Source organism: Sander lucioperca, chromosome 10, assembly GCF_008315115.2.
Source record: "Sander lucioperca isolate FBNREF2018 chromosome 10, SLUC_FBN_1.2, whole genome shotgun sequence".
NCBI lineage: Eukaryota > Metazoa > Chordata > Actinopteri > Perciformes > Percidae > Sander > Sander lucioperca.
Window position 1 is genome coordinate 29,553,744 of NC_050182.1, and position 12,164 is coordinate 29,565,907.

At 43.7% G+C, this 12,164-nt stretch overlaps 1 protein-coding gene across 1 annotated transcript in view; it reads left to right on the plus strand.

Annotated features, from left to right (window-relative positions):
- The first annotated feature begins 1,530 nt into the window (after window positions 1–1,530).
- znf1035 (zinc finger protein 1035) overlaps window positions 1,531–12,164 on the plus strand; it is a 29,532-nt gene continuing 18,898 nt past the window's right edge. Inside the window, exon 1 of the mRNA XM_031298839.2 lies at window positions 1,531–2,197. The gene's annotated coding sequence lies outside the window, so the exon portion shown is untranslated. The remainder of the gene's footprint in view (window positions 2,198–12,164) is intronic.

Genomic DNA, 12,164 nt, shown 5'->3' on the forward strand with positions numbered 1-12,164 from the left:
TCCGCTAACTTAAATGGGGATACAGTTATTTAATCGTGCGGCTCTTCTAGACTTTCCAAAAGGTATCAGACCTAATGTATCAAACTCTGGTAGTGAAACTAGTCATTTTGGTTAGGTTGTGAAGTTCAAAAAGTGTATCCACTGGTTTACAGACGTATCTTTCTAAAATGTAAGTTTATGGGGTTAAGTCATTTTGGACCCAATGGCTTCATGTGACGGACCCGGAAGTTGTAATTTCACTGTTTGGCCACTATGTCAAATTTGGCTTTAAAGCCCGGTGCTCCTCCTGGGGGCTTGAACCATGCCCACTTTTCACATCACTTGGTCAGGTGTGCAGAGGTGAGGAAAGAAGAATTCCAACTTCTCTCCCAAGCTCTCTTTTTCCATTTTTCACACAACTACTTCCGACACCTTTTGTGTGTACAAACAAGTGCAACACCACGAAGGCCTTTCAGGAGACTCCGAAAGTGTGTGCTGTTATCTCTGTTTGAACTATTATAACATCTCATCCCTTTATGACAGCAGGGTTTTTGTCTTGCAAATTTATAGTGTTTCCTTCTTTATACCAACTCAGCATTTTACAGCCAACCTGATTTAAACCTGTAACCTTCGAGCCACAAGCATACTGACAGCAGGCTTGAGCTTCAGTATGGGGAAAGTGTGGTGTTTCTACCATTTCTTGGAGTTACATGCAAGTGTACAGTTTGTACAATTTGGACCTTAACCCTCTGGGGTCAAGAGCTCCGCTGGCTTCAGTGCTTGGTTTTGTTAACAGTGAGGGAGTAACTATATGAAAAAATAACACCCAAGTCATCCAGTCATAGCCTACAGATTAACAGAATTATTTTAGCATAATATCCTGATATAAAATACAGGTTGAGTGTTTCAGATGATCCAGACCTGTTTTTTATTGCAAACAGCAAGAAGTTAACTGACTCCTGCAGGATAGGCAGTAATCTAACCAGTTCTTTTGTGGCACCCTTTTTTCTCCTGCGATGGCAGGTTTAGAGGTTTATTTGGCCTTACTTGGCCAGAAAGCGGTCCCATCTTCATTTGCAACTATTTTGTTGTACGCACTTAAATACATTCAGGGACCTTTGATCAATTACTCAATAAACTGCTCATTCTGAGGTAAAGCTAAACCTCATGGGTGCATAAATGCACCTGTTAGAAGAAGTAAAGCAATTGTCTGGTCACAGAATATCAGACATATTCAGAGGATCCTGTTCACCCATTATTTTAAATATACTGTTTTTTTTCTTCTTCTCGTGAACAATGTATTTTTTCTCCATTGGAAGTGGTTCTTATGTGCCCCCTCAGCCGAAAGGGGTTTGTAATAACGCACCAGAAGAGGTGGCGCCATTTTGTAGCAAGTCTTGCACACAAAATGGTGGTATGCAACTTATTAACCCTTTAAAGACAAACCACATATAGTCCAGCAGACAAGTACGTCTGGTAACTGGTTGAGTTCCCCAGTAACCTGGATCGTAGTACTCATGTAAAATCATCAGAGTGGTACTGAAACGGCACAGGGGAGCACTGAGGCCCCACTGAGGACTTCAATGATCAGCACAGTTACTGTAAGCGCAAGTAATACTGTCTGTCTGCCAGACTGCCACAGCACGTAAGGACTGGGAGTGCAGGCGCAGCTGCAGCAGCAGCAGCAAGAAGGCAACCGTGGTGCGGTCGCCCGGAAGGAGTCGTGTAGCCGCCCCCTCAGGCTCTGGCTGTGTCAGCCATAGAACATGCAGGGGCGGGCTCTCTCGGAGTCCCTGCCCCTTGTTATTGGTTCTAATCGAACCGTTGTATAACTTACGCACAATTCAGGGCACATTGTCTGAAAATGCGCAAATAAAGATAATGGAGGAGAATTTGCATCTAGCACCGCTACACGATGCACAACAAGCCCTGTAGCCGACTTCCTGAGGGAAAACACTTGGGTTTTAGATTCAACGACCCCCATCGACTCACAATCCAGACCGAAAAAAAGATATCCTGACGATATTTCCTAGGAAAGACGGACGCCATCGGGAAGGAGGACTGCCGTTTTCTCCACGTACTGGCAAAGAAAGCCGACATGTAATGTCTTTGGACGACGTCTGTTTGCTTGTGATTATTTCAACACAGACCCTGTAGCAGATAAACCACAAAGGAACCGGCGGCGAAGCACGCAAGAACAACACGGAGCACTGATCTGGTAAGGGGTCCTGCTTAAGACCAGCTGTAGAGGAGTCATTAGCTGTTGGTTATCCGTGCTAGCTAGCATTGTGCTAGTCACTGAGGTAGCTAGCTAGCTATCTTTACCCTGAACTAACCTAACGTTACGTCAGTGTAAAATAAATCTATAACACGTGGCTAGAGTCACAAACCTAACCGCTGCTGATAGTGTTTTTGTTGATCTGATTGCATCTTACAGTTTCCCTTTTGTTTGCTGTCATCCGTGCAGGCTGGCTAAAAGTACAGCATCTTACAATAACACAAGCAAGACAAGATCAGGTGGTCATACATTGTTTTTTTCCTATTGAAAACTAAAACATGGGGTGATATAAAATGCTCATTTCTGTCCAGATTATCACAGAGAACAAAACACATGTTTACAAGAGAAAATAGTTGGTAATGTTATGTACACCTGCTGCATGGTAATCATTCATCATACTTTAAAAGGTTTATAATATGAGCAGTAAGCTCTAAAACAAGAGAAAGTTGTTACCTCCAAGACATTTTTATATGACCCATCTGTCCTATAATATTGCCCAAATAGATTTTACATAAACATCTCCATTGTCTTGGATGATGCATCGCTGATATAAATTCACTAGTTCCTAACGTTAGTCCTCTGGCAAAGTCTTAGCTGAGGGTGCTCTTGCATGGGGAAAAAACACTGAACGTAAACTGTAGCTTATTCTGTGACAGAGGTCTTCATTCTAGGGTGCCTTGCAGGTAGAGAGGGATAACCGGTTGAAAAAGAGTGTAAAAGTCCCTCACTCCCCTTTTGGATAGTCTGTGATTAACTACCCTCAGCCAAACACAGAATTTTGTCAGTTTGTTTTCTATCCGTCTGTCAAAAAAAGAACAAGGTAGAGGGTTAATCTTTCCATATATTGAGATAAATTAGTGTTTACAACTGCACCTCATAAACTTGAGAAGAACTTTTTTTTAACAACATATACCATGATACCTTGGCAAGAGAAGCATTGTCAAACCATATACAATTCCTGGTAGTTCAATACCACTACAAACAATCTCAATAATAAATATATGCTGTGTCTCAACTCAGAACATTGTAGAACTGTGTACTCACTCACAACGCGTAGTGCGTAACTTTTGACAGTGTAATTTTGCCTCAGATCTCGCTGGACCGTTACGATTGCAACATTTGACTTCTTCCTCTTCTTCTTCTTCTTTTTAATGCTGAATTGCAACCTGGTGGAGCACCTGGTGGACCTATAGTCTCGCTGTTTCACTTCCTGTCCGGCTGTTCTGAACGCCCCGCGGCTCGCGTGAAAATAGACCTGGCGCATATCTTTAGCAGAGCGGAGAGCCGCTTCACGCATACTTCTGGGACGCGCCGTGGCGCAGCTGGTGGATTATCAAACATTTATTTCAATGGCCGTGATTACTCGCAGGGCACGCCGCTCGCCTGAGACGCAGCGCAGACGCGCCTGGTGGAGATTAGGGGTGAGACGGACACCAATAACACTCCCACTCTAACTTCTCCCTGATCCTCTGCATGGTCAACTGAACTGTCACATGTAATGCATGTGAAAAATGTGTGTAATGCAAGCATGTGAATAAAATGTGTATAAATGCACATGAATAAAATGTGTAAATTGGGGGCATTTGTAAAAAGTTAATTTCAACTCAACCATAGCTTTTGTAATTTTCTTTAGGGTCGTGTGAAAAGGCATTGTGAAGGAAATGGGGGTGGTGATGGCGCAGTGGATATGACACATGCCTTTGGTGTGGGAGATCCGGGTTCGATTCCCACTGTGATACATCAACCAATGTGTCCCTGAGCAAGACACTTTACCCCTAGTTGCTCCAGAGGTGTGCGACCTCTGTCATACATAGCAACTGTAAGTCGCTTTGGATAAAAGTGTCTGCTAAATGACATGTAATGTAAATGTAAAAAAGATTCATGTGCATTACCATTAATCCAAAGCTAATCGGTTTTTGACACCTGAAACACACACTGGATGCCTCTCCGTCCGTAGCCTATACTCTTGGAACAACTATAACGACCTCATCCACAATGTCAAAATCATTTAAATATTGAGCCACCATGGCACTGACAATATTTTAGATAACAGGAGCCTATAATTTCTCTAGCCATACTCCGAAATACCAGACTCCCAGACCGCCTTTTTCCCAATTTGCGTTCCACTCTCCACACTGCTGTCTTCGGACAAAAAGTCACCTTGTGAGATCGATAATGTTCTCTAGACACTTTTAGTAACAATCTGAGCTTGTCAGTAGCACAAAAAAAATCACTTAGTGGACAAAAATCGAGGATGCATAATTGCCCCATTAGGTTACATTGCAGCTCGGTTCGCGTCGGCCTCTCACTGCAATCTTGCTCAATACTAGACCAATTTAAATAGTAATTTGCCTAGATGCAAGCTGTTGGCAATTGTTGATTGTGATAAGACATTTTGTGTAGCCTCCAATGTATGATATTATCAAACAGTTATATGGTTTTCAAATAATCAGCAGCAGACTGGGGACAAGGGGATCCAGGACCAAGGAAGAGTAGTTTGACCAATTTCAAAGAATTTTGGTCACATCAGTCTATTGCACACAAATGCATGTGGACATGGGGTCCAGGTTGAAAAAAAAAAAACAGAATTAAAGCTGCAAGCAGCAATGACGGGCCCTCGCCCCTTGCCCCGGGGATTACTGGCAGACGCAATATCACATGTAGACCACACATTCTAAGTTTCATGTAAATTGGAATACTTTTAGACTAACAATAGGTTCCTTTGCACTTTCGTGCTCTGGCCCTAACTAGAACTGCAAGCAGTTATGACGGGGTCCAAGCCTCCCAGCGCCAGTTGCCCCGACGACCCAGGGAGCGTGCGAAAGTGGGACCCAAAGCGTAACGGTGGGGAGGCAAACGTCAGGAAATATTAAGAGGTGTGAGCCGCAAAGTCTGCCATTGCAAATATCCCAGAGCCCTAAAGGATTTTTGACAACCTCTGGTCCATCTGGTTTTATTTTCTATAAAAGCTTGCTGTTGTCCATAGTCAATCTATGAACATCATTTTTTTTCAGGAAAAACTGGGCTATTAGAATATTTTTGCTGCAGTGAGGTAACTTGAATGTTAAAAAGGTTGTAGGACCATAAAGACAAATAAATAAATAAAACGGAACATGAATCTCACAGATATATATTGATATCACACACACAGCAATAACACACAAGCATTTGTGTTGTCTAAAATCCAGTGCAAAAATAAACATATTGAACATTATAACTCATATAAAGGAAACTATTTACATTTCTTACATACAGTATCAATCTTGGATGTAACAGTATGGATTAATGGCACAAAGACTCCCAAAAACTCTGGACTTCTAGGCTGGATACAAAACCTTCTGTAAGGGCTAGGAAGACAACAAAGACATCAGCAGAACGTGGCGACTGTTCGCTTTTAGCTCCAAAAGACTGTGTTTCTACTAGTTATAATTATAAAGTTAAGTTATGAATCAGAGTCATGACCGAAAGAACGAGATCCAGGGTACAAGCGGCCGAAATGGGTTTCCTCAGGAGGGTGGCTGGTGTCTCCCTTAGAGATAGGGTGAGAAGCTCAGTCATCCGTGAGGAGCTCGGAGTAGAGCCGCTGCTCCTTCGCGTCGAAAGGAGCCAGTTGAGGTGGTTTGGGCATCTGGTAAGGATGCCCCCTGGGCGCCTCCCTAGGGAGGTGTTCCAGGCACGTCCAGCTGGGAGGAGGCCTCGGGGAAGACCCAGGACTAGGTGGAGGGATTATATCTCCAACCTGGCCTGGGAACGCCTCGGGATCCCCCAGTCGGAGCTGGTTAATGTGGCTCGGGAAAGGGAAGTTTGGGGTCCCCTGCTGGAGCTGCTACCCCCGCGACCCGTTACCGGATAAGCGGAAGAAGATGGATGGATGGATGGAGTTATGAATCAGAAGTGACGTTTGGCATTGTATATGACCTATATGCTCGACCTCAGAAGGGGTAAAAGGTCCCAAACTGGTCTACGTTGACTATCGCACCCCCTAATAGCCGATCTTTGACCAATGACCAAATTTGGTAGAGATCCTCAGAGCGGCATGCCGAACAAGCATCACAAGTTTTGTGGTGATAGCATTTACTCTGGCAGAGATATTGCAATTGCAAATTTCCCATTTAAATGCATTGAGTTATTGGCCAAAACAAATTAACGTTGATTATAGCGCCCCTTAATGGCCGATCTTTGGCAGATTTGGTATAGAGCATTGTAGTGGCATGTTGAACAATGATTCCAAGTTCTTTGCTGATAACTTTAATTTGGCCAAGATATGTGTGTGGTAGCTAGCTAGGAAAATTGTTTGGTCGTCAAATGCGCATACTTTAACGTAGCAATATTCTTTTGATAACTTTTGGTCAGGTCCATCTGGACATGCTATTTACCAGGTTCCGTGCAGATCGGTCGCATGGCCTAGGACAAGTTCGAAAAAGTTGGTTTTGCCCATTGCGTGATATTGCGAAAACTTCTTAGCGGAAATGGGCGGGGCCTGTATGATGTGATTCAGCTTAATTCAAGGAAAACGTCGATGTAAGGCTTTCTAATGTGTAATGTGGAAGTTATAGGCAAAAACATGTTTGGCGTCATTATAGCGCCACCTAGTGGTCCACGTGTAATTGTTGGTAGGTGAGGTCCAAGAACCATTGTACATCTATCCTGTAAAATTTAAAGTTGTTCACATTAGTGTAAGTGGTGAATCCAAATGTGGGTCCCATCGGCCATGCCCACTTTGATCAATCAGTATCCCACTGTAGGGTTGGCCTCAGGAGTGGCCCTAGATGGTACCCATCAAATTTTGTAAAAATCGGATGAGCCGTTCATGAGATATAAACGTTATGTACTTGTAACGCCCCCTGCTGGCCAATTTTCGTAAACTGTGTGGAGGTCTAGGAGGAGTTCGGCAAAGTAGGTTTTCGATAAATCTCGATTTTTCACGCATAAAAGTCTTGGTGGAAATGGGCGTGGTCTATATCAGGAGATTCAGCTGGATCCAAGGTCCTTGCAGTTTTACTGCTCGGGCCCTAATTACACTTTAACTCGATAATGACAGGTCAAAGCGTTGCAGGTATGTGGGCCTACAAAGAAAACAGTGTGTGCGTGTAGGGCTGGGCACGCTGCCCTTACATGTACAGCACAGACGGTAACGGTACATAATACGGTATGTTAATTTTTCTCTTAACTGTATTACCAGGACATATTTCACATAGTACGCAATAGGGCTGGACATTCAGCGGTCTGCTAACTTGTTGCTGTCACTACCAATATTAGCTGCTCTGTTTCAACAGTGTTAGGCTAAAGAAAAATGTGCATGCAGGCTGAAATTCATAGGATCTGTTAGCTGCTAGGCTAATTTATACAGTGTAAACACTGCAGAACTATGCAATCCATGTCAGAAGAGAAATGAGAAATGTCTGGCTGAGTCGAGCTATAACCGACAAGTCGATGTGTGTAGAGGTCTGTATGGTTATACTGTAGCAGCCTGGTGTTGTTTTCACGCAATGCAATGGAAGTGAATGGCCTATTGTGCAGCCCTGGCTGGCTGAGTCCTTCCCGACCCAACCTTAATGAGGGCTCTACTGGTCCGCGTGGTATAGTCAAAACATGTACCGTAGGGCAAATTCATACTGGTGTACTTTCTGTAGCCTTTATACCATCCACCCCTATGGGCAGGTGTTATGATCCGTGTCACATGCCACCATGTGTGTTTTTAGTACAAAATTCCCTCCACTGCAGCTCAGCAAGGAAACAGTGTATGTGGAAACATTAGCACATTTTGTACTGTGACTTTGAAAGATACCCACTTGTTTTGTATTGATTCAGAGTGCTAATGCCTCATGTAGCCTGAGGTGCCAAAGACTATCAGGGTCTTCACACATCTTCTGTTCTCTGGGCTCAGTTGTATTGTAACTCACATCTTTAAAGGCCCTGACATACCAAGCCAATGGCCACCTGTGGTGTCGGCCCTCATCGCCTTTGTCTGGGCCAAAAATTAGCACTGGAACACACCGCACAGACTACGGCCGACTGCCAAGTACCACGTACGTTTTGCGCATGCGTGCAATGAAATAACTCCCCATACCAGAAGGCGGCGGTAATCTATTCATCATTCAACAACACAAGGGAAACCGGATACCTTTGCTATGATACCCACAACAAACACGTATGCTCTAGCCAGCAGCGGCAGAACCGAACATAGCCTATGGTCCCTCTGCTTCACTCCCCACTGGGAAGACAGCGGTACCGGTAGATGGCTAACTGGACTGTGCCTCTCCCGGGCTGTCATCCGTTCTCTCGGCAAAGAAGTCTCCCTACAGTGGGAGTGGAGCGACCGAATGGCTGGCTACTGGCTTGTTAGCTTGTTAATTTCCTCCACCCAACATGCCTTCATCATACATTGGTTACTGTAAAATAAGCCAAATATGTCACTCATCTGGTGATAGCAATGTGCTTTCCTTAGATTTGACAAGAGCGTGTGAATTATACATTAAGTTCTTACATTTTACTAATTTAGAGGTTGGCTGACTGGCTGGTAAGCTAGCTTACTTGCTTGCTATGGGGCTAATTGTTTAGCGATGCAGAGGGCACAGAGAGAGGTCTGTTATGGTCTTTATATTAAACATCACGGTGTAGGATATTAGTTTATTAACATTAGTTTATTTTGAAATGTGTAGGTATGTAGAGATCTTTTAAAAGACATGTTATGTTGGATTAAATATGCCAACAAGTAGTTATGTATGTCTCGTTGTATGCTACATTTGCCATCTTATGGATGTGTAAAAAGTTATTCCAATAGTTTGAACCTGTGTGTTTTTAGAAGGAACATTCAAACGTAATCTTTGACCCTGTTTTGATAGCTCTGTGTATTGGATTGATCAAATGAGATGAAAAATGTAAGGAGCCTTGGGTGTGCCTATCACAGTTTGTTTTCCTCACTTTTGTTTCCAAGCTGAACAGCCAATCAGAAGAATTGGCTTCAAGCGGTCGGCGTCAGCCGACTGCTTGAATTGGTGGCCCCAAAAACAGGCCTACGAAGACGTTGCGGGACACACCAGCATACTCTTCACCACCTCAGATTGTTGCCCATCCATGCAGGTTGCGCCACCACTTGTTATTCCAACACACTTATTCCACATTCCTGCTGAATCGAAGCATGAATGTAGTATTCAAACTTTTTATACAGTTGAAGTTGGGAGCAGTGCCTCACTGGTGAGAAACCTCTCCTAAAATGTCACCTTCCTGCAAATGCTTAATGTAAACCAGTAAAATGGCACAATTCATAGGCAACATTCTTGGATTTATGCTTCTGCAGAGCAAAATAGTCATTTGCCTTGATGCAAGCTGTTGGCAATTGTTGATTGTGATAAGACATTTTGTGTACCCTCCACTGTATGATATTATCAAACAGTTATGTGGTTTTCAAATAATCAGCAGCAGACTGGGGACCAGGGGATCCAGTACCATGTTAAGAGCTGTATGTTCCATAAGGCATTAGTGTGAGATGTCTGAGGAAGAGTAGTTTGATAAGCTGCAAAGAGTGCCTGCCTGCTATTTTTCTATCTTCTCGAAAAGAAAACTCTATGGTTCCTATGTTTTAGTGGAGGAGGCTGGAGGAGTGTATCATTTCTAAATGCAGTTTTAGATTGGATTCATTTATTGTCAAATAGTACTTGACTGCATAGAACATCTTTCTGCTAGCAGACACCCATGAGTTATTTTGCAGTATACACTTAACGTCCATTTAATGCAACGTCCCCTGGTTTGAATCTGGCCGGAGACCATTCCCTATAGCCCCTTTAACACAGAGTTTTGCAATAGCGTTGCAATGAAGGTCTGCTGTTATGCCGGCTTTGTTTATTTTAAGGGTGCTCCGATTGATCGGGAACCAATCGTTATCGGCCGATAAAGGCTTTAAATAGTTTGATCGGTGGTCTCCATAAAGGCCGATCAGATAGGCCGATCAGATGACGCACTACTCGTGAGAAAATGTTCTATACGCAGCTAAGTTACACACCAACCAGACGGCCGACCGTTGGCAGAAAAAGCAGTTGGACTGATCAGTCTCCCCGAGTTGGTCAAAAAAAGTGCCTCGGAACCAGGGTGGGAAATTAGCCTTGTATCCTTGTAATGGATTGGACAGTTTTTGTCAAAGAATGCTGTTGCTAAGTAACAATGCACAATGCTTATAGGAATCGCGTTACGTTACTGCTAATGAATCCCTAACATTTCCGGATTTTCCTGCTTCATAATAAAAACATTCAAATACCAAAATAATGGAGGACTTTTATTGTGAAGAACTTACAGGAAATGAAACCGTTCACAGCCGGGGCTTTGACCACGCATAGTCGAGTAGCTAGTTTTCAGCGCTAGTCCGGGACGCCGTGTAACTACCTAGCTAGCTAGCTGAGCTGAGGTACAGACGAAAGGAAAATTATCTGTTAAAAAATGTGGCGACATATCCCCGGTGTTAAGAGGCCCGCCGCGGAGTCAGCAGTAGCTATGGATGTACAAGCTGTTGAGGGCGAAGTAAAGAAAAAGAGAAGGTACTTTTCAAACAAGTGGCGCATTGACAAAACGTATAGCGAAAGACCGTGCAAAACATTTCGGCCCCAAAAATACTGATCGGAGCACCCTTAGTTTATTTACACAGAACCAAGCAGAGGCGGCAAAATGTCGCCCCAGTGTGTGATTTTGCACAGCATGCCGGCATGCTGGTAGAAAATAAGGCGTGACACAAGCGTATAACACAACAGCATCGGCATCTAATTTGTGTGTGAGCCGATCACCAGCGATAATCAACAATGCCAAACCAATTCAACCCACAAACCGCCAACGAATTAAAGGACCACAATAGAGCTCAACAGTGTGGTTAATGTTCTCCATAAGGTTTTTGATTATTGGCAATAATGTCTAAACCCTCCAAGGTAGACTTGCCACCAGCTACGAGATCGTATGAAATTACGCACTAAAGCTTTAAGCTAACACGTAACATCGGACATATTGTTAGCTTAGTGTCAGGATCCCACAGTCTTCCCATTCTTCTTGCTGATTCCTCACGTCTGTATTCACTTTTGTCTTCACAAAAGCTCAGTTTTTCGGTATGGCTTCTTCACATTATTGGTAGTTCGTATAACCACATAGCAGCCTTTAGGCGTTTTTCTGTTTGTTAGCAGACAAAATTGACGAGGAGGAACCTTCACGGGATACAAGTCGCGTAGAGAGCTGAGAGTTCTTTTCCCCTCCAGTGTGGGCGGGTCTTAAATGTGCTCTGTCTCTATAGCCCTTTTTCATGGCAGACATGTTGACATGTCATAGTAGGAAAAGCACAGGTGTATTCAAAACCATTAATGATGGCTGCATTCCACTTAGGAGAGGCCCTGGTATTGTGCATGTTGACTCACTGAGATAGCTTACTGGGACACTTGATGGAATTGAGCCATCGTTCAATTCATCATCAATTTCAGCTGTGCTTTTCCTACTATGACAAATCAAAATGTCTGCTGTGAAAAAGGTCCATTGTCAGTAGAGAGAAGGACAGATAACTTCAGCAACTCAGAACGCTGCAGTTTTAGACCTGCCTGTGGTGCGCATCATTTCACATGGAGTCCCGCCATGCCGGCTGTCCCTTTCACACAAATGTCGGGTTGCCTTTGTTACGACTCTGTGAATACCTCCATTGCCAGCTTAAAAGTAGGGATGTCACGAGAACCAATACTACCGATACCTTCCGGTTCTAAAATTACAAAACACAGACAATGCCAATTTTTTTGAAGTGTTAGCAGCATCGGTGCTGCGCCTCTTCCAGAACTGATGGGGGCAGCATACGCTTCAGAGTGTTCCAGTCGATACATTCAGAAGTAGGAGGTCACGAAGAAGTGGCTGAAGTCACGTCTTTCTACTTCAACTCTACCAAACCTAA